General features: G+C 37.7%; 1 non-coding gene across 1 annotated transcript; it reads right to left on the bottom strand.

Annotated features, from left to right (window-relative positions):
* Positions 1–9,829: 9,829 nt before the first annotated feature.
* On the bottom strand, positions 9,830–9,936 carry LOC128281129 (small nucleolar RNA R71). Its single transcript, XR_008271343.1, has one exon. It is a non-coding gene; the product is annotated as a small nucleolar RNA R71 (small nucleolar RNA).
* Between the last annotated feature and the right edge of the window lie 14,622 nt (positions 9,937–24,558).

Below are 24,558 nucleotides of genomic sequence, written 5' to 3'. Positions count from 1 at the left end.
ACAGAAACGGTCTGGGTCCTAGATGTTGTATTTCGTTTATTTTTGTTTCTATTTGAGAACCCTACCTAAACATTCGATCTAGTCGTGAACTCTCTTGATCTTTTTGATGAGGACTGGTGTGACTTCCCCATCTGTCTTTTCTTTGTATCCCGTGAGTCAAAGGTCACTTTCCTCCTTTCTCTAATCAGTTCTTCGGCCTTACAGGCCCTCTCAACGAGCACCACAAATTCTCTTAGTTCTAAGATGCCAACAAATACTCGAAGCTCTTCATTGAGGCTATCATCAAACCTCTTACACATGGTGGCTTTTGTAGATACGTACTCCCGTGCATACTTACTAAGCTTACAAACTCATGTTCATATTCCGCTACTGTCATACGGCCTTGCTTTAACTCTAGAAATTCCTTCCTCTTTTGGTCTATAAACATCTGACTAATATACTTCTTTCAGAACTCCTCCTAGAAGAATTCCCAAGTTAGTCTCTCTCTCAGTAGCATAGACACGGGAGTGTTCTACCACTGGCAGGCTGAATCTTGCAAGAGTATGTGTACGACAGTTCCTCAAACACTCTGATGGTATTCTCTAACCAAAACTCTACTTTCTCTGGGTCGTCATCTATGTTAGCCCGGAACTCCTCGGCCCCTTGCTTCCTAATCTTGTCTACCAGAGGCTTTTATCTTTTAAAAGTCCATGCCTTGCGGAGCTATCGGAGCATACTGAGGAATCGGAGGAGGTAAGAGAGGTGGAATGTTCGGATTCGCACCAACGAACTCCGTGTACCAAGCGTCCATCATTCAAAGATAAGCTTCTGTAGCCCCTTCGCCTTGGCCCATAGTCACAGGCTTGCTCTCAGCTGGCACGATCCTCTCAGCTAGAGCTGGCATGTTACTCTCCATGTCATCCACCGTGGCTTGATTAGGATGCAGTTACTATATAGAAATACAATTTATAATTGTCAGAAGTCGTCACATTATCAATATATAATTATGGCATGTATAGCTAGACTCGTACTCTCGCTAGGTTAGTCCTAGAATCTACTAAACCATAGCTCTAATTCCACTAAATTTAACACCCCACACCGACCCCTTCGTCGGGATGAAATACTAGGTATTACCTAACTTTGAACTCATGCTAACAAACATTTTCGAGTCACCAAAACTTTGCTCAATATAAAAACTTTTTCAATTCCTACATTAAACTTATTGCCATGGGCCTACGATCCCCAAATCGACAGTAAGAAATTATCTAGGATCAACTCGATCCCTTAAGCCAACTATAGAAAATTAACACTTGACACAGGGGCACATGCCTGTGTGACCATTTCGACCTAATCGTGCTGATGGCCCGTGTGTCATACACGGCCTAAGCAAAACAAGGACACGCTTGTGTCCTTCACCCATATGGAATTAATTCTAAAAGCACACCTACAGGGGTTTCCAAATGGCACCCGTGTGCTTAACTCGTGTCCATTACACAGCCATGACACGCCCGTATCCTAGACCGTATGCAAAAACATGGACATTCTGTTTCTGACGTCGGCATCCCCAAAACGACACATAGCCAAGGCACACGACCGTGTACTATGCCATGTCCCTCACACAGATATTCAGTATGCTCATTCACATCCCGAGAGTAAACCAAAATATCATCAATAAAAACAACCATGAACCTATCCAGGTATGGTCTAAAAATTTTGTTCATTAAATCCATAAATACCACTGGGGCATTTGTTGATCCGAATGGCATCACCAAAAACTCATAATGCCCATATCTGGTTTTGAAAGCTACCTTCGGCACATCTGAATCTTTTACTCGTAGTTGATCGTAACCAGATCATCAATCAATTTTTGAAAATACAATGACACCTCTTAATTGATCAAACAAGTCATCTATACGAGGCAACGGGTATTTATTGTTGACTGTGAATTTATTAAGCTGCCTGTAATCGATGCATAATCTCACTGATCCATCTTTCTTCTTTACAAATAATACTGGTGCACCCCATGGTGAAAAACTGGGTCGGGCAGATCCTCTATCAATCAACTCTTGCAACTGTACCTTTAACTCTTTTAATTTAGCAGGAGCCATTCTATAAGGTGCTATAGATATTGGTATCATTCCTGGCACAAGGTATATGGAAAGTTCCACCTCTCTAGATGGAGGTGAACTAGGTAGTTCTTCTGGAAATACCTCAGGAAACTCACAAACAATCAGCACTGATTGGATTTTTAACTCTGACACTTTGGTGTCCAGTACAATAGCAAGGTAAGCCTCATACCCCTTTTTAATATATCTCTGTACTGATAGTGTTGAAATCATATTAGACAGTCCATCTAGTTTCTCAGATTCAACCTAGAGTAACTCACCATTCTGACACTTCAATACAATGTATTTATGCTTACAATTTACTACTAAATCCTGTTAAGTTAACCAATCCATTCCCAATATTACATTAAATTCATCAAATGGTAACAACACCAAATTAGCCGGAAAACAACAACACTCTATTATCAATGGGCAATTTTTACAAGCTTTATCCACCATAACATGCTGACCCAAGGGGTTTGAAACTTTAACCACAAATTCGGTGAATTCAACAATAATATTTTTATCAGATGCAATTTTTGTGCATATATAAGAGTACGTGGAACCAGGATGAATCAAAGCAATAATATCAGTATCAACTAGAGAGAATGTACTAGTGATAACATTTGGTACCGAAGCATCTTCTCTTGAACATATTGCATAGGTTATTGCCGGAGCTCGAGCCTCAGATTTAGCTGTTAAATCCTTTGCAGTACTATGACTACCACTAGCATTTCCAGAGTACCATGGTGGTCTACCCATTGAGGGGGGATTACTTGGTTTCAGGGTCTGTTCAACGTTTTTCCCAACCCTTTCTAGGCAATCTTTAAGAAAATGTCATGAGAACCACATGTAACACCCCTAAATCGTATCCGTCACTACAGTAGGGTTACGAGATATTACCGGTCAATACACATCACGTAATATACATATCTCATACATTCATACATTCATACTCAAATACTATTTAGCGCAATCATCTTGTCCTTTTATAAGGCCTACGAAGCCTTAAACATGCTTTAGAAGTGGTTCGGGACTAAATCGATAACATATGAAAATTTTTGGAAACTTAGAAATATTTCAACATTTCAAGGGTCACATGCCCGCGTGAATAGACCGTGTGTCTTACTTGGCCCACACGGCTGATAGACATGCCCGTGTCATAGGCCGTGTGGAAACAGGGCATACATACTGACTTGGGTCACACGGTTGACCACACACCCGTTTGTCTAGCTCGTGTGCCCTTCGAAATGGCCATACATGCCCGTGTGCTAGGCTGTGTGCTAGGCCGTGCCAAACCTGTAGGGTATACTAACTTACGCAACATGGCCAAGTCAAATGCCCATGTGCTAGGCCGTCAACAATTTAGGGGGTATACTGACTTGTACCACACGGCCGGTCACACGCCCATGTGTGAGGCTGTGTGGAGCATACTGACTTCAAATCAATTTCAACACTAGGAGACACACGGTCGTGTACTTAACCGTGTGTCACACACGGCTAAGACACACGCCCGTGTCTCTGTTCATGTGGATAAAAATAGGCTATTTACAAAGTCATTTTTGCCACCCTATTTTCACATACATACACAAGCATAAATCACAACATTTAATAACCCAATAGGCAGTTATTCCATAACATTTCGTACATAAATTATACCAATTCATCATAGCATTCAAATAATTAACTAACACCATACATTTTCCATCCATAAGCTTACCATATAACAAGACTCATTTTCATTTTTCCATTCCATCTAATACTTTCCCAAGCATACCAAAATATAATATCAAGTTTAGCCAAATCACATAGCTTGGACTTATAACACAAAATGTACCAAAATCACAATCTCAAGTAACCATAACTATCATATTTAGTACTAGCCTATACATGCCATAATTACATATATCCACAAGTTCAAAAGTACCAATCAGCAATTGGATAATGTGATGTGTAACTCTGACTTGTCTGAAACGAGCAAGCTATCGAACCTCTATAAAACATGGAAAAGGAAATAGAGTAAGCTTTATAACTTAGTAAGCCCCTAAATCTTAGTAAGCCCCTATAATTTAGAATTAAACTTACCATTTATACAATTAAGGCAATAAATAAGGTATACTCAATTCAATTTCCAAATGCCTAAACACAAACATTCATCAACAAGTTAGCCATAGAAGTAGATGTAACAAACATTCATCAACAAGTTAGCCATAGAAGTACATGTAACCATCCATTATTTCAATTCAATACTCAATACATTGCATTATACCAAATTCATATATCATGTACAGCATTAGTAACATTCCATTCTCCATCATATAAACAATAATCCATTTGCAAACAGTATCTCATGCATATAAATAATATTTCATCCGTATAAATAGTATTTATGCTCGTTGAACCTATTAGAATATCGAGGGATACTCGGGTGATATATATTACATATAAATTAGTAATTCGTCTATTCATTATCATTTCTGCTCTTTTGAGCTATGATTAGTAACCTCCTATTAAGCTGATGAACAGTAAGCTCTAACATCATAAAGCTCAATTATTCATCAATGGCATAACTCAAAATATTCATCAAAACCAGAAATTCAAGCATGGGCTTTGTACATTACACTGCAACGGTCTCAAAAACATAAAAATTATCAAAAACTAAGCTAGTTACATACCTTAATCAAGCTAGTCTTTGGTCGAACCCTTAAAAGCTTTGTTATTCTTTCTTTATTTTTTTTATTTGGTCAACACCAAAATGATGAACACAATGGCTTTTAATTTATGTTTTATTATAATACATATTATTTAACATTTTACATTTTTAACCTTTATAATTTAATAACTAAAACCTATACATTAAGGCCACAACCGTCCATCACCTTTAAATTTGGTCTAATTACAACTTAAAAACTTCCAATTATAAAGGCAACCAGAATTTGTCCTTTACACATTAAACCATCAGATTTTCATTTTACGCGATTAAGCCCTTTTTATTAAAACGGGCACTCAAACGACAAAATTAGAACACGAAAATTTCACAGATATAAATTCACACATAATAAACACAGAAAATAATTTTAAAATATTTTTTGACTCAGATTCATGGTCCTGAAGCCACAGTTCCGAATAGGGTCTAAGTCGAGCTATTACAAGTCCTTACCTTTATTGCTCAAAACTTCGCTAGCTTCTTGAGATAGATGAGAAAAAAATATAACTATTGAATCATTAAACTATTTTAATGTTAACATGCATGCATAAATTGGTACCATGCAACCTAGAATCAGGAAGTTACCCTCCTTAGAACCAGTTCTAAAAACCTATGCATGCACAATTGCAAATATGTAAATTCCTTCGACAATAACCTAAGGGTTTACTAGAAATTACCAGTAAGTTTGTACTAACAATGGCGTCGACTAAATACTGATAACCTTATTCATTTGAAGCTTTCTACCTTAAGGTTTTTAAAAAACATAGAGAATAATTAAGGGAAGAAGATGTAAAAATAATACATGTATGCAAATAATATCCTTATATACCCAGACAATGGAGACAAGGTTTAGTAGAAGGATAAAAAAATCCACTATCACCCTTGATTCTCATAAATAAACTCACTTAAAAATTTTAAAGTTTAATCATCTACAACACTATAGTTCATTTCTAACTAGGTCTTAACTAAACTTCAACATTACTTACCAAGCCATCGTTCACGTTAAAACATGTAAAGGAATCTATCGAGCTGTAAAATTGTGAGTTCGTCCAAAACATTTGGGGTTGGTGAATAGCTTAACAGGAGAGCCTGCCAATCCCTAAAGTTTGCCAAATCCTGGAGTTCACCAAATAACGAATCGTATAGAATACGCCACTCAATCAAAACTGATATTTCACTAACTTACTTGTTTTATACCCTTAGGGTAAATGACTTAAATGTCAAAAAGTTACTTGATAGTTTTTCCCGGGTAGGCTGTTACAATAACACCTCATGCTGGACTTGTCTACCGGATCTAGGTATGGAGCATCACAAATGAACTTATACTTAATTTTTATAGGCTAAACTGTTATGAAACAGATTAAAATAAAATTCAATTCTATTAATAAAATCAATAATAATCACTCCTACAACCAAGGGCCTTAAGTTGTTAAATGTTTAGATCCACACAATTCAGTTTCTAACCAGACTATTTGTTTACAAGGAAATTCTTAAATTTTAGCTAAGGACTGTCAGTCCTAAAAATCCAAATTCTAGGTGTGCTATCTGGTTTTGTTGTTAATGATTTAGAGGCGAAGCCTCCAATAATACGCTCTTCCTATGTGCATGAATCTAGCTATCTATGATTCTCAATCTCCACTCCATCAAGCTTAGTCCCTCCTCTGAGTCCTCAATCAACCTCGCAAATCCTACGACTATCAGACAAACTCCTTTAGTGCACCATAATTAATTCCTAATGCACGAAGGTTACAAATGTAAAGTAAACTAAACATAAATAACTCCATGTTCACTGAAGGAGAGTGTTTCTTTGTCGGGGTGGTGGACTCCACTTCTTTGTTGGGATGGTGGACTCCACCCGGTCCTTTGAGATATTAAGCTCACTATAAGACTTTTCTTTGGTTGAACTCTACACTTGACTGTAATCCAAACACCTCGCCTCATCAGCGATTCCTACCATTACTTCTCGTATTTTCTTCCTTCCATACACCCCACGTATAGGGGTTTTGTTATCCTCTAACTTATTTAGATGAATACTTTCCTTGACAGACTCAGATGGATAAGTCCTTGGCGAACTCCCTTTTTCGTTGCTCTAGTCCCAAAGGACTTTTTGATATCTTCATATTATGATGACCTTCAGCAGTCCTCTCCAATCTAGTGAACCCATTCTCGTTCTACCCTAATGTTTGTAGTGTGAGATTACTTTCATAATCTACCCTTCAATCCAACCCTTACTTGGGAACTCACTTGTTTTGTACGTGAGGGTTGGTTTGACTTGCTAGACCAATAGGTTATCTTTCAGATGACTATACTACTGTAACATTTTACTTTTTTGTTTTCTCTCTACAACTATCATTGTGGCGGTGTAACTGCAATAGACTTGCCTCAAAGAAGAATAGTCTTGACATACATTCTATCCCTTAGACAAAATCCTTAATATTGGAGTAGAACTCTCATTTCTCTTTCCCATGTACAACTTTGTTGAGCACTTCTTGATGGCTCTTAATTGAAGATCCTTCCTTGAGATTCTTGGATAGTTTCTCTTCTTACGTTTCCTTGATTAGGCCAGCTCTCGCATGACCTATCATTCTCAAATTCTTGTTGGGTCTTCGCCCATGCCTCATCGGCTTTCACATCTATCCTTACCACTTTTCTTTATCTTTTATTCCATTTGTATGGTTTCTCATACTTGGCACACTGACTGTATACTCCTCACTTAAGGTACTGGCATGCTTCCTTTATTAGTCCCATAGTGGGCTCTATGGGTTGCCGTAGTCGAGCTATAGTCTTATTCCTTTCTTCCCTATTTTTATTGTCCTAATGGACTTACCCCATGTTTACTGGCCTAATAGACTATCTGTTCTATTTTTTTACAGTCCTAGTGGACTATCTCTATGGATGCCATGGAGTCTTTCATCCATGGTTGATAAATGCCAACTTATACATGTTTTTACCCCAAATAATTAGCATATTCATGGATGTTTATTACTAGATTTGTGGATTGTAGTGCTCTTAATCTGGTTATTTCATGTCTTGTACTCATGGGAGCACCAAGAGTCAAAAGGAGCCAAAAACGAGCCAAAAAAGGACAAAATGGACCAAATCGAAAAGATGACATGGTCTAAGCCCTGCCACACGGGCTGTTCACACGCCCGTGTCTTTCGAGGGTGTCGACCAAGGCTTTAACGATACACACAGCCTGGCCATTGACCCACACGGCCGTGTGTAATTTAACGGATCGAACACAGCCTGGCAAACACGTCACACGGTCGTGGCACACGGGCATGTCCCTTTTTCAAGGAGTTGTATTTTACTCGGAAAAGGATACTTATGGAGGAAGAAAGCCAATCCAAAGCCTATATAAACACCCTAAGTATGACTTAGAAAGGGGGCCCTCTAGAACTTTTCTAGAATACAGAACCATACGCCGGGAATTACATGAAGAAAGCCAGATGATCCATCCCAAAAGCCGGAGCTACTCCAAGACTGAAAATCTCTCTCAGAATTCCTTCAGGGGTTTTAGAGTTTTCTTTATGTTTTGTTATTTTCATACTTTTGAGATGTACTCTTATTTTATTATGAACTAAACCCCTTAGATACCTAAGGGGGTTGAAATCTATGATGGATCTTGTTATTATTATCTGAACTGTATGATAAAACTTGATTTGTTCTTAATTATGTGTTTTAATGCTTGAGTTAATATTCCGGGTACTAATTCATGATTTGATGTGCTTATGTAGAGGAGCAAAAGTCCTTGTCTAAGAGTAGATTGGGCATAATTAAGCGGAATTGATTGAACGCCTAGAAATAGGGTGACGAGATTTTGCCGGATTAGGGTGAAACCTAATATGGGAATCGATAGATCGATTTACTGCTTCCGTAGGGGTTTTAATTGAGAAAGAAATTTCGATTAGTTCAACTGAGGGTTAGGTGTTATTAGTCTCGAAAGAGATAATAATATAGGTTAGGGAGTCTCATGGATCAAGTCAACCGAATAAATCATCTGGTTCAGAGTCAGATAACAAGTGAAATCTAGGTGGATTCCTCCTTGGGTGTCGTCTTTATCAATTACTTTTCTTCAAGTATTTTTCCAAATTTTCTGTTTGCTTTAGTTTACTTAGTTAATTAGTTTAATAAACAACCCCTCTTTATTTCTAGGTTAAATAATAAAAAGATAGTTATTACTAGTACTTTTGGTCCCCTTGGGTACGATATCCCGGTCTTGCCATTACTATACTATTGTTTGATAGGTGCGCTTGCCTTTTCGTCGTGATAATAGTTAGTTTAGGTTTGACCTTCATTATAAATATTTATTACTTGTTACAAATCACATGACCAAGTTTTTAGTGCCATTGCCGGGGAACTAAAATATTAGGAACGCTAAATTTTTATTTTTCTAGCAATTTAATTTTATTTAATTTTATTTATTAATTTACTTTTCCTTTCTGTTGGCAGGTTTTTATAGTTTATGACTAGAAGAAACCCGTCGGGACCATTACTTTTTGATGAAGAAATCAATCGTACAGTTCATAGAAATCAAGGAGAAATAAGGCGCAGCTTACGATACACAGAGAACAAGCAAGAAGACGATACTCAACACCCAACTGACGAGATGGCTAAAAACCAAGGCAAGCAGCTCCATCCTACAATTGCAGCTAATCAAAATCCTGCTCCACGTACTATGTATGATTATGCTAAACATTCTCTAATAGGAATTGAATCTAGCATTGTAAGACTTGCTGCAACTGCAAATACTTTTGAATTAAAACCTAACACTATTCAGATGATACAGCAGTTTGTTCAGTTTGATGGTTTGCAGGATGAAGATCCCAACGCTTACTTAGCAAATTTCCTGGAATTTTGTGATACATTCAAAATCAATGGAATTTTTTATGATGCCATTCGTCTTCGGTTATTTCCTTTATCATTGAGGAACAAAGCTAAACAGTGGTTGAACTCGTTACCACGAGGGTCAATTACTACTTGGGAACAAATGACCGAGAAATTTTTACTAAAATATTTTTTGCCAGCTAAGATGACTAAATTACGTAATGATATCTCTTCTTTTGTCCAGATGGATTTAGAAACACTTTACGATGCATGGGAGAGATACAAGGACTTACTGAGAAGGTGCCCTCATCTTGGGTTACCACTTTGGCTGCAAGTACAAACAATTCACAATGGTCTGAATCCCTCGACTCGGCAAATGGTTGACGCAACTGCTGGCAGAACCATCAACAATAAAACATCGGAAGATGCCTATGAGTTTATAGAGGAGATGTCACTGAATAACTATCAGTGGCAAGTTATGAGGACAAAGCCAACGAAAACAGCCAGCATTTATAGCGTCGACTCAGTTACTATGCTGTTAAATCAAGTAGAACTTCTCAATAAAAAGATTGATGGTTTACTTGGTTCTACGCAGGTACATCTAGTAATGAGGTGTGACTCAAGTGGAGGAGGTGTGCATACAAAATATCAATCCTTCAATCCCACAACCGAAGAGGAACAAGTCAACTACATGGGTAATAATAACTTTAGATCTCAAAATAACCCATACAGTAATACTTATAATCCAAGTTGGAGGAACCACCCAAATTTCTCCTGGGTGGTCAAGGGAATCAAAAGCCACAAAATACTCAGGGTTTTCAATAGCCACCTTATCAACAAGAGAAGAAACCAAACCTTGAAGAGATGCTCTCTAAATTCATCTCGGTATGAGAAACCCATTTCCAAATACCGAGACAGCACTTAAGAATCAACAAGCATCGATCTAAGGGCTCGAAACTCTGATAGGCCAGCTATCCAAACTAATCTCTGAATGACCACAAGGTAGCTTTCCAAGTAATACTGAACCTAACCCAAAGGAACACCTCAATGCAATTAGTACTCAAGATGACGAAGGAGTCGTTGAGCCTAAACCAGAACCAAGGCAAGATACAGTGGTAAACAAAGAGAGAGATGAGCTAGATCAAAATACAAACAAACCAGTGACTGTTGACTATTATCCTCGTGTCCCATACCCTAACGCGACAAGGAAAGACCGCTCAGACGAACAATTCGATAAATTCCTTAAACTTTTGAAAAAATTGCATATTACCTTACCATTTATTAAAGCTTTGTCGCAGATGCCAAATGCAATGAAATTTTTAAAAGAGCTTTTAGTAAATAAGCGGAAGTTGGATGAAGCATCGCATGTGAAGCTAAATGCAGTCTACTCAGCTATTCTACAGAATAAGCTACCCCACAAATTGAAAGATCCAGGGAGTTTTACAATTCCTTGTTTAATTGGTAGTTTAGATATAAGTCATGCATTAGCTGATTTAGGGACTAGTATTAACGTTATGCCAATGTTTAAGCAACTAGGTCTTGGGAAACCTAAACAAACTAGGATGAGCATTCAATTGGCAGATAAAGCTATAAGATTCCCTAGGGGTATTATTGAATATGTACTCGTGAAAGTAGATAAGTTCATATTTTGCTGTTGATTTTGTTGTTCTAGACATAGAGGAGGATAATAACACCCCTTTGATTTTAGGGAGGCCATTTTAGCAAATGCTAAAACAATTATTAATGTTGGCACAGGTGAGCTTACGCTTCGTGTGGGAGACGAAACGATAAGCCTTCAAGCTTGTATTCCTGGCATCACATCGAACATTGAAGGTAATAGTCCACACCAATCTACTAAAACTAACAATATGACTTTCCAAAAATTAAGCTTGAAAGAAGTTCACGAGCCATGTTCCAAGGATGATAGAGGACACATTCATGAAGAATGAAGGCTACGGATAGAGGAGCTAGAGGAATGGCGAGCATACAAACCGATAACACATGATAAACCGAAACTACACCAAAACAAGCCCGATTGTAATAGCCCAAAATTGGGTCTAGTTGGAACAGAGGTTTCGGGACCACAAAATCTGAGATATAAATAATTATTTTATGATTATTTTTAGGTCTATGATATGATTGCATGATTGTGTGAAAATTTCATGAAGAAATTCTATGCATAAAGTGCTTAATTCGAAGTTAGGGACTAAATTGAATAAGTTGCAAAACTTGCATTCTAGAAGTTTCTAGTATGAAATTGATTTGAAATATTAATTAGGAGGTCTTAAATAGAAATTTGACAAATTTCTAAGTTATGGACAAAAATTGGACATGGATGGAATTTTTAGAAAGTTTAGTAGTAAGGGTATTTTGGTCATTTAGGGGTAAAATGAATTAAAATACAAAATTAAAAGCCAATTTTGCTCATCTTCTTCACCATGGACGTGTATACCAAGGGAGACTCCATGGCTAGGGTTTTCAAGCTTCCCAAGCTCAATTGTAAGTCCGTTCTAACCCCGTTTTTTAAGTTCTTTACGTTTTTGGAGTCCCGGTAACTTGATTTAGCTTATGCTAGCAATAATTCAACCTAGGGTTCATATTTGGAAAAATACCCATAGGTAAAATTTGTGTATTCTGGTGTTTTATGATACAATATGAGGTTTGAAATTATGTTAGACAACTTGTGCTACTCAGTTTTAAGTGAAAACGAGCAAAAGGGCTTAATTAGTAAAAATACCTAATAGTCATAAGTATATGTTAGAGTGAGAATTTGATGTTTCCATAGAAGGGAAAAGTGATCATCATGTCATAAAACATAAGAATAAGGGATGAAGTTTAATTCCCGAGCCTAGGGGCAAAAGTGTAAATGTGTAAAAGTTTAGGTGCAAAATTGTAATTTTTCCAAAGTTTGAGTTAAGGACTGTTTTGAATAGTACATTAATTAAATAAGTAAAATATGATGTTTTAGATCCCGGAAAATGAGATTTGAACCTAGAATGAGAGAAAAATCGAAAATTGGGAAAGTTGGTAAAATGGCCGTTTTAATATCAAGGTAAGTTCATATGTATAATAAGCATTAATTTATGCATGTTTCAATGTAAAATTGATATGTTTACTATGATCTTCGAGGTGTTGAAAGTATGTAAGTTGGTATGATAATAATACAACAATAATGTTGTAATTTATATTTGAAAGTTAAATTTAGTGAATTAATTGAATTATGTTAAATTAAATGATTATGGTGGCAAGTTTATGAATTGATTTAAAATATGTCTATGGTACATGAAGTGCACTGAATTATCATACATAAATGTGATTTCTATGATTATGGATATTATGGGAAATTGTAAGTTCATATGATTTTAATAAGACAATGTGTAATTTAATGTTATTGCGTTGATATTAAATGAGATGTAAGTTTATATGTAAGTAATACATCACTATTACTTGTATTATGATATTTTATAAAAATATTGGAAATATGTTTGTGGATAATTACTTGATTGGTGAAATTGTTGGAAAAGAGAGAAAATCCGGTTGAACCTTGGAAAGATTGGATGATATAGATGGTATGTAGCTAGGTCACATGTATAGTGCTGAGTGCACATCATGTGTACAAGAGAGCTACAAGACATTATGATGTAGCTAGGTCACATGGGTGATACTATGTGTACACCATGTAGACAAGAGAGCTACGGGATATATGTAGCTAGGTCGCATGCGTGGTTCCAAGTGAAGGACACCATGTAGACAAGAGAGCTACGAGATAACCGGCTAGGTCACATGGGTGGTACTAAGTGTTCACCATGTGTACAAGAGAGCCGAACTATATGATGGGTGGAGCTATGTGCTGAAACCACCAAGTATCGAGGATTGATCCGAAGTGTTCAACGGGAAACTCTCTATGTATTGCTTTGTGAGTTTTGTGATGAATAAGTGGAGGAACTTGGTTATGTGAATGATGTGTTCATTAAATGACCAGGATGTGGTAAGGTTATAAACAAGTAAGTTATACATGAGGATGATTTTATGGTGACCTTGTGATCATGGGCCTATACTTGTGATGTATGAAATGTGGTGAAAATGATTTGTGATATGTATGTTAAAATGAGGTTAATACAAAGAAAGTGTGAAAGAGTGAATTAGCAATAAAACTGTTTTGGACAGTAGCAGTGACGTGATTTTGAAAAATCACAAAAAATAGTATAAATTGAATCAGAGACTGAATGAGATATAAAATTAAATCTTAATGAGTCTATTTTCATATAAAAGAAATATGGAAAGCAAGGGAGTTCTATATTTTGAGATATTTATGTTTTTGTGAGACTGATTCAGAATGATTACGTGATCCCCTGTTCTAACTTTGGAAAATCACAAAAATTTGGAGAAAAATAATTAGAGGCTTAAAATTATATTTTTAAAATCCATAATGAGTCTATTTTTAAGATAAATCAACAAGAACATTATCCGAGTTCTGTACTGTGAGATAATTATTTTTTAGTGAAGAGAGGTCAGAACTGTCAGAAAGTGAAACAGGGGAAATTTTAATGAATAAACTGTACTAATTGGATAAACCAAAAATTATGAAAATTTTATGGTGGAAATATATGTGAGTCTAGTTTTAGGGGAAATTTACGGATCTTAATTTGGAGCTCTGTAGCTCGAATTATAAATAATTAAGTGACTATGACTCGTGTGGACAGTTTGATGTGAACATTTATTAGTAAATTGTGAAATCGTACTTACAAGAATGCTATATACATTAAGGATGTGGAATGGAGAGGAGGAGGAGGAAAATAAATATATGTGGAATACATGGAAACTATGGTATATGAAATATTGATATAATGAAATAAATGATATGTGTTTATAAGAAAACAAAAGAGAATGTTATGTATCGTGACATGTATATATATATATATATATATATATATATGACTAGTCTCAATGTAATGCTTGTTGGGTATGGAATTGAATTGAAATGTTTCGAGCAAACATGTTATTCTTCAGATTCTGAATCATGGTATTTTATACAGATATGATCTAGCTTTAAATATGAATGCTTGATGATTAAGTGAAGATATTTGGTAAGATGATAATCTTGGTATAAATGTATAAGTGGTACTATAATAAACAAGGTAAAATGAGTATGAGAGACACATGTATGATGACATACAAATGCTATGTTTGTGGTTTAATTGAGGATGTTTAATCATTAAATGAATACCATGTTATATGCTTTTGATTTTGTATAAGTGTGTAAGAGATCAAGGTTGACCAAAGCTTAGAAAATAGCCTAGGTATATTCCACACGTGCAGAGACACGACCATGTGTCTCAGTAGTGTATGGAACACTGACTTTGGGACTCGGCGCATGGAGCCTTAAAGCATGAAATTTCCAAGATTTTCGTAAGTTCTTGGTTTAGTCCCAAACCCTTTCTAAAGTATGTTTTGGGCTTCGTAGACTCAAATAAGGGACTATGTGTAAGAGAATGAACGCTTTGAAATATGAATAAAATTTTATGGCTCGTATTTTAGTTTAATTTTTGTATGTTTGTCTAGTAACGCCTCGTACCTTAGCCCAGCCTCGGATACGGGTAAGGGGTGTTACACCGATACCTCTCCTAATCAACTTAAGTTTGGTGATAAAGTTTTACTAGATGCCGCAAATCCCCACATTGTCACTACCACACCGAATGAGGAAATCCCTCTTACGGTACTCAGTATTTTTCCATTCGGTACAGTGGAGGTGAGTCACCTAAAGTTCGGTACTTTTAAGGTAAACAACACCTGTTTAAAACCCTATTTTGACGAGGTTGATAGCAGGAATGAGGAGTATAAACTCCTCGAACCACCCTGACCATTCACTAGAGAGGTAAGTCGAGCTTAGACTATAAATAAGCACTTCTCGGGAGTCAACCTGAGCACTAACATATTCTGATTTCTTTATTTATAATTTCTATCACTTTAAATCATTAACATTACCTTTAAATTGCAAAAGTTTTTCACCCCACACGGCTAGGCACACGGGCGTGCCTAAAGCCGTGGCCAAATAGGGGAAGAGACATAGCAGTGCGATATGGTCGTGTGGAAGCAGGACATGATTTCCCCAAAACACGGGATGCGATACATCCCCATGGTCGTGCAACATGGCCGTGGGTGAACTTGATAAGATTAACACGGGCGTGGGAATGAAACAACACGGTCGTGCTAGGGGCAAGGCTCGATTCTGTTTCTTCGACACGAGTGTGAGACAAGCCCGTACGTTAAACCGTGGACAATAATACACGGGCATGGTACCCTAACACACGGGCGTGGGAAAAGCGAAAAAAAATCTAGGCACAACCATGCGACATGGCTGTGTGCCATACAAGCCCAAGACACACGGGCGTAGGGCAGTAGCCGGGCACAACCTAAATTGCAAAATTCAAAAAATAGGGGCTCACCTTTAGAGTACATGGGCATGGCCCTAGGCCGTGTGCACCTCCCCTATATAAGCAAACCATTGCTCATTTTCTTCTTCCATTCAAAACCCTAGCCGAAATCTCCCCTTCTCCACTCCCTAATCCCTATTCCTGCCACCATTCCCTAGATTCTCACTTCCCCAACCCCCAAACCACCCTCAAATCCACTCCCCCTGCATCAATCCTCACTTTCCCCTCTCTTTTCCCTCCATTTTTCCTCCATACGGCTATACACTCACGCCCCACGCCCGTGCTCACCATCAACACGCCCGTGCACCGCCCTACAGCAGTTTTTGTTCACTTTCTCAACCTTGTTTTTCCAATTTGTGTTGCTACATTAGTATTCTATATGCTTTACAAAGATATTATTAATATTACCAATTTGTTCTAATTAAGTTAGGAATTTGCTTTAGTATTTTCTATATTTGAATTGTTTAAACTACTAAATAGCATATACTAGTTCTAGGATTCTTGCTTAACCGATGATGCATTTTTATTTCAGTACATGTTTCTGAATAATCATATAAATTTTTCGCCTCTCGCTTGATATAGATAAATGTTAACACATTTGGAACTACTATATCAATGCTTATACATCTTCAGGTACATTATGTCATCATCGAGAGGCAAGAAGGCCGCGGTCCCATCCTCAAAGAGATGTAAGGGACCGTGTTCTTCCTCGGTACGTGCTACAGCCGAAGTTCGGCACCCATTCCTTGAGTTTTCGCAAGCTTCACAGGAGGAGCTATTTCAAATACTACACGCGTGACCCCTCACTACAGGTTGTTGTATTGACTGGGCTGCCGTAGAGCAAGTCCAGGTAGCTGATGCCATCTGCGCCTCCTGTCCACAGACCCATGGGAACGGTTCTTTGCTATTATCGAGACCACTTATTTAGAGCTAACTTTTGAATTATGCTCTACTTTTCATTTACAGGTAGTGATGACGAACAATGACGACCCAGGCACCATTTACTTCCGATTAGGAGGTATAGTTCGCACGATGAGTGTCCCAGAGTTTGGAGTCGCTCTGGGACTTTACACTGATGAGTTTATGGAGGCAGAGGACATGAATGGACTACCACGCAATATCCACATTTCTCCCTCCTTGTGTTGGAAGGCTTTGGCACCACTCTCTTCCACCTACGACCCCAACCGCTCGAAGGCCTCAGCTCTGCCTTCGCTATGATATCTCCATGCCATATTAGCACACACCTTGACCGAAAGGAGAGAGAGCACCAGCGTTGTCAACACCCACGCCGCCTACTCTTTATGGTGCATGGCGAATGCACACGTGACTGACTTGGCATATTTCATCGCTTTTTCCATTCGCCATTAGACCGAGCGGCATCGGAAGGGAGTAATCTCTATCGTCTCCTACGTGACACGCCTTGTCAAACACTTCGGTCTCCTCAACACCATGGCCCAGTCATCACCGCTTACACTGATAGGTCAGATGTCCCCACAGGGCATCACAACTATGTTACACATGACGATAATTGATCACCGACGTGGGACCGATCCTCCTCAGTACCATCTCACTCAAGCCACTGATGAGGAGGATCTTGAGGACATTCCTGATGATGTCCCCCCACAGCACAAGGAGCCTTCTACGATGCCACCTAGGGAACTACCAGTTCATGCGGCTGCTTCATTGGCACACCTTTCCGATCGACTCGCTCACTTCGAGCAGTATTGCACTACACAGTTCGAGATGATTCACGAGCGAGATCAGCGACATGATAGACAGATGGACGACATGCAGGCCATGATGCAGTAGCTGTGCCAGCACTCCCACATTGCCACTCCAGCGCTACCACCTGAGGGCCCCACTAACGAGGATCATTGAATGCTTCTATCTTTTTATTTTTTTATTTTTTATTTTCATTTCAATTTTATTATTTTCTTTTGAAAGACATATCTATATTAGTAAATTTTACTTTCTTCATTTTTCTAGAATTTCTAACAAGTAATCCCACTACACTCTCTTCCACACCAACTCTTAATAAGCTCTTCATGATTGTACAGACTTGCAAGCAAAGCTACTAGGAATATTTTACGGAATGAGGAAAAAAGTAGGGAACAATACCCAACGAGTGCCATGTTCAACGACCCAATTTCTTCATCTAGCCAAGAATAGTGGCAACTACTACTTTCCCCAAACAATCCAGCCTCAGAATCAAGCTCCGCATCCATAAAAGAGGGAGTTTCACCTCCTTCCCTCTTATGATTTTCTTTATTTTGAATAGTCTATCTTTGTACATTGAGGGCAATGTACATCTTAAGTGTGGGGGGTGAACATGAACATGATGCCTAACTTTTTGCATTATTCTGAAATCCCTTAATTTGTTCTTGTACTTAAGTGATTTTCTCATAATATTGATCGAATGAATTTTGAGTAATCTATAATTATTGTTGATATGTCATGAACTAGACCATGGGAATTATGCATGATTATTTGATTATAGGACATTAGAGAATCGAGCATGATAAGTTGATATTTTAAGAACTAATTTTTTTTAGATTATTTTCCTAAATTGAGGTATTATCTTGAAATCTTAAGTATACGGAATGACATCAAAAACCCAAATTTTTGGTGAGATTTTTTAGCCTTTTGAGCATATAGCTTTCCCTCTTGCTCACTTCTTTTGTGGTTTGAGTGTGTCAACATTGAACTGTTATTCTAGAACTTGCTTCGATTATACATGTCAAGATCACACGTATGATTTGATATACTGAGATGATAAAGGCACTTAGGATTTAACCCACTTACTTCATAAAAATCCTTCCCACATAATTAAACCCTTAGTGAACTCCCTTTGAGCCTACTAACCTTTTTTATTGATTAACCCTCATCATTAACCCATTAACCCATTATTGTTGAAATCCTCTTAATTAATTTACCTTCTCTTATCGAGATTAAATTTAATATTGTTACCTCACTATGTTCACCATTTTTTGTTACTGAATCATAAAGTATGATTTCTATATTGTATTGACTTGTTCTTAAAAAAAAAAAACTCAGTATTAGTATTGTATTCCTCAGCAAGCTAATGTTGTCATGAGCTCATGTAATATAGTTCTAGATATTTGTTTGTGATTCAATAATTAAGTTTTTGATAGTGGGGTAATATATTGAAATTATCTCAATTCTAACCTTTGTCTCTTCAGCTTGTATCCATACCCGTAACCTAAACCCTGTTACAATCATGCAAAGACCTTTTGACTTGTGTATCATATCATTTATAAGTGGTGAAGATTTGATTTTATTGCAAGCCTATAGTAATAACTTCTCATGTTAGACAATCGAGTGCTTAATCTTGAACCTTAAACACTTTGAGTGATTTGAGTGAATCCTTAGTGAGGATGTCATCTCTTGTATATTTAGGACTAAAGTTAATTACTTAGAGGAAGGAGATTACCTATAATTTTATTATCAAAATATTCGATTTAGATTGTTTGAGGCTTTTAATGCCCCTATAGTTGAATTCTCACTGTATGATTTTCCGTGAAATAGTTTGTAACATTATCAGTAATGATTACGTGATTGAAAGGAATGAATTCTAGCAGTAAATGAGAGTTTTGCTTGAGGACAAGCAAATGCTTAAGTGTGGGGGTATTTCATAAATGCCAAATTATACATGTTTTTACCCCAAATACTTAGCATATTCATGGATGTTTATTACTAGATTTGTGGATTTTGGTGCTCTTAATCTGGTTATTTCATGTCTTGTACTCAGGGGAGCACCAACAGTCAAAAGGAGCAAAAAATGAGCCAAAAAGGGACAAAACAGTCCAAATTGAGAAGATGACATGGCCTAAGCCTTGCCACACGGGCTATTCACATGCCCGTGTCTTTCGAAGGTGTCAACCAAGGCTTTCACGATTCACACGGCCTGGCCATTGACCCAGACGGCCGTGTGTAATTTAACGGATCGAACACGGCCTGGGAAACACGTCACACGGCCGTGGCACACGAGCTTGTCCCTTTTTCAAGGAGTTGTATTTTATATGGAAAAGGATACTTATGGAGGAAGAAAGCCAATCCAAAGCCTATATAAACACCCTAAGTATGACTTAGAAAGGCAGCCCTTCAGAACTTTTTTGGAATACAGAACCACACACCGGGAATTACTTGAAGAAAGCCAGACGATCCATCCCAAAAGCCGGAGCTACTCCAAGACTGAAGATCTCTCTCAGAATGCTTTTAGGGGTTTTAGAGTTTTCTTTATGTTTTGTTATTTTCATACTTTTGAGATGTACTCTTATTTTATTATGAACTAAAACCCTTAGATACCTAAGGGCGTTGAAACCTATGATGGATCTTGTTATTATTAGCTGAACTATATGATAAATACTTGATTTGTTCTTAATTATGTGTCTTAATGCTTGAGTTAATATTCTGGGTATTAATTCATGATTTGATATGCTTATGCAAAGGAGAAAAGTCCCTATCTAAGAGTAGATTTGGCATAATTGAGCAGAGTTGATCGAACGCCTAGAAATAGGGTTACGAGATTTTGCCAAATTAGGGTGAAACCTAATATGGGAGTCCATAGATCGATTTACTGTTTCCCTAAGGGTTTTAATTAAGAAATAAATTTTGATTAATTCAACTGAGGGTTAGGTGTTATTAGTCTCGAAAGAGATAATAATATAGGTTAGGGAGTCTCACGGATCAAGTCAAGTGAATAAATCGTCTGGTTTAGAGTCAGATAACAAGTGAAATCTAGGTAGATTCCTCCTTGGGTGTCATCTTTATCAATTACTTTTCTTCAAGTCTGTTTCCAAATTTTCTCTTTGCTTTAGTTTAGTTAGTTAATTAGTTTAATAAACAAGCCCTCTTTATTTCTAGGTTAAATAATAAAAAGATAGTTATTACTAGTACTTTTGGTTCCCTTGGGTACGATATCCCGGTCTTGCCATTACTATACTATTGTTCGATAGGTGCGCTTGCCTTTTCGTCGTGATAATAGTTAGTTTAGGTTTGATCTTCATTATAAATATTTATTACTTGTTACGAATCACACGACCAACTTTTTGCCGAATACAAGATAGCATGTGCCAAACTCTAGTTTGAAACCTTTCCCTTTCCTCTTCACATTTTCTCTCTGCCCAGTTGGCATTCTTCTTCTCCTCTTTTCTAAACCGAATACCTTAGACCTTCAATCCTGCTCTTGGTGCTTGACCGAATATGCTATCTCTGGATCATCTCTACTTCTGTCTCTCCCTCTCTTCCTAAGTAAAAATTGAATATCTTGTTTTCTCCTCACACCTTCTAAAACTCTGACAAGTCGATCACAACGTAGACCATCTCGTACTTTCTTTTTGTCACTCCATTTCTGTTGCGAATCTATCATTACCCTTTCTCTTTATTACCAAGCCGAATATTGGTGGTAGGTAATTAGGTTGTATTTTTGTTACTTTGCAATTTTCCTTTATAGGATTATCGTTACTTCTATCTAATGATATTCTTTTGGTTTAGTCTCCTAGATTGAATGCAATACTCCACTCACGTGTGTCACCCCTTAAGTTAGTATTCGATTCTGAGGGATACGGTAAGTTGTCCTCTGTCTTGCTTAAGTTATTATTGATGGGTGAAAGCTTCATCCTTAATCAATCCTCTAACGAGATCTGTTGTTATGTAGTTAGTGGTCAATCAACAATTGTGAGAGTCTAGCCAAGCGATTTAAGGGTTTAAGGCTACACTTTTGTTTATCAAGGTTAGTGGTGGATAGAATAGAGATTCAAGGTTTGTGAATCTTATTATTATTGATTTAAGGGCTGATTGAATATTTGGATTGAATCTAGGTTGCTGCTTTTGGAATTTCGCAATGGGTCGCTAGAAGGTTTGTAATCGTACACCCAATTTTCCTGGTATCAAAACGTTGGATAAAAGTGTGTATTCACACCACTATGTTACTGTGAATCGGGAAAAGCCGAAAAGCCAAAAAATCAAAATTATGGCATTTGAGGCCTCATGAGCGTGCTATTGCTCTTATGGTAAACCGAGCCCAAAAATCATAAGCGATAGGCTGTGTGGGCTTGGATCGTTATGGGCCTCGTTGGGCCGTGTGGGCCCATTAGGCTCGTGGACCCCACACGGATAAAATTTATGGTAAGTGCCAGATAATAGAGTGGGCTATGGGGATCACATAGCTGCGACTGAAATTAGGCTAAATGGACCACATAAGCGTGTGGGCCCGCCTAGGCTGAGTAGTGGGCTTTGCGCCCATTTATACTTTTTAGGCCATAGGGGTTATCTGAGTCTTTCGAGATGATCGTAGACCTTTTAAAGGATCGTTATTTGTACCAAGACCCTAAAATTAGTTAAATGATTGAAATACCCCTAAGGGGTAAAATTACTGTTTTACCCCTAACCGATGAAATGGCCATTATACTCCTAGTGGTAGGTTAATTGATGTGTGTATGACGTAATATTTATGACATGACATACTACATGCAGTTGGGTTTCTAATTTGGAGGAAGTACCGTATTAGTGGCTTTGCCATGTAATTACTGCTCTGGTGGCTTTGCCACGTTTACTGTTATTAGCAGCTTTGCTGAGTTACTGTTAGCAGCTTCGCTACGATATTGATGTATTGGTTGGGTGGATCGATTTATATCCCTACATGGTGTGTTGGTTGGTACGGGTGGTGTGCTGGCTAGATTTGGGTAGGATGCATAATTACATTACACTATACTGATACTGTATTGGGCTTAGCCACACTATTACTATATAGGGCTAAGGCCGAGACTGTACTGATACCGAGTAGGGCTCAGGCCCAGACTATTACTGATATGGGCTTAGGCTCAGACCGTGTTATTCACTATTTGTTTAATACTGGGATTACACATTGAGTTTTCACAAACTCACCCATTCTTTTAACTGTTCAGGAAATTCCCAAATTTAGACAATTTGGTGCTACGAGGAACTTGGAAGTGGCCACACGACTGCTGTGTCTTGCATTTGACTTTCTTTAATTTAGATTTCACTTTTGGGTTTTTAATTTTGTAATAAGGTCGTTCATGGGCTTTTAATTTTTAATTGGCCTTTGGATTATATATTTTTAAACTACTAGTCTAGGAAAAGACGAGTTTTAGAATAATTATTATTTTCTAGAACACGCGTTTTAAACTTTATCGACTTAAAAACTTTTGCATTTTTAAATCATTTTAATATAACACTGATGGTTAATAAGGTAAATGTTTTGACAAGAACTTTCGTTTACTAATAATAAAAGGATTTAAATTCAGTAACGGATTTTTACCGAAAGGATCAATTTTTGAACAACACTTCGATGTGACACTCTAGATTCATCCATAATGTCTAGGTCGGGTTTGGGGTGTTACATTTAGTGGTATCAGAGCCAAGTTGCAAAACTCAGTTGTGGAATGGGTTTTTGAAAATTTGATTTTTAAATGTTGTGGTTGGAAATGTGGCACACCGAGTCTTCGGCACCAAATTTGTAAGTTTTCTAACATTGTTTATTGTTATAGAGAAATGTATTACTGAGGGACTACTGTAGGTAGTAGGACTGTACTGAAACTCTTTAGTTGTAGTAAATTAAGGCTCTAGAAGATTGAAAACTATAGTAAGATTCTATTTTGCGGAAACAAACCCTAATAATTGTTATTAATAACACATTGTTAATAATTACTGAAATTATAAATTGATTCATAAGACTTTTAAACAGATAATTTTCTATTGAAATGAGCACAAGAGGTACTCACGGAAGGGGTACACGAGGCTGCGGTAGAGGCCGCGGAAGTGCTAGATCTGGGTCTTCAGCATCGGGTCATATGCCTGCTAGGGAGGCACTAGCCTCGCCAGTAACTAAGACAGGGTCTCATGACCGAGCAGCTGGAATGATGCTCTATCCCAAGCAATGCTACGTGTTCTTGAAAGGGTTGCTGGAGCAAGTACTGGATCAGTGGGCCGAGGGTCAATTTCTGAGCGACTCTTGTCTAATGGAGAGAAAATCTTCAGGGGCGTTTCTGGTGTAGCCCCAAATTTGGAAAAGTATTAGTTAGAGGCTACCGAGCGGATAATAGATGACCTTGACTGTACTCTGGAGAAAAAATTAAAAGGAATAGTGTCTTTACTGCGAGATGAGGACTACTAATGGTGGCTCACCATGAAAGAGGGTATGCAGGTCGACCGTTTGACAGGGTATTTTTTTAAAGCGGCATTTTCGGGGAAGTATGTAGGCACAAGTTATATAGACGCCCGAAGGAAGGAATAAGACTATAGCAGAGTACGAGGCAGTGTTTTTGCGACTGAGTCTGTATGCTCGAAGGATAGTCGCAACTGAGTATGAACGTTGTGTGCGGTTTGAGGATGGCCTCTGGGATGAGTTACATGTGCTGATAGCTCCGCAGAGGGAGTGAGACTTTGCTGCCATTGCTGAAAAAGTAAAAATTGCTAATGATGTGAAACGCTCTGAGCCCCAGAATTGCGAGAAAGAAAAGGGCAA

This window comes from Gossypium arboreum, chromosome 9, assembly GCF_025698485.1.
Source record: "Gossypium arboreum isolate Shixiya-1 chromosome 9, ASM2569848v2, whole genome shotgun sequence".
Classification (NCBI taxonomy): domain Eukaryota; kingdom Viridiplantae; phylum Streptophyta; class Magnoliopsida; order Malvales; family Malvaceae; genus Gossypium; species Gossypium arboreum.
This window is presented reverse-complemented; position numbering and strand designations above follow the sequence as displayed.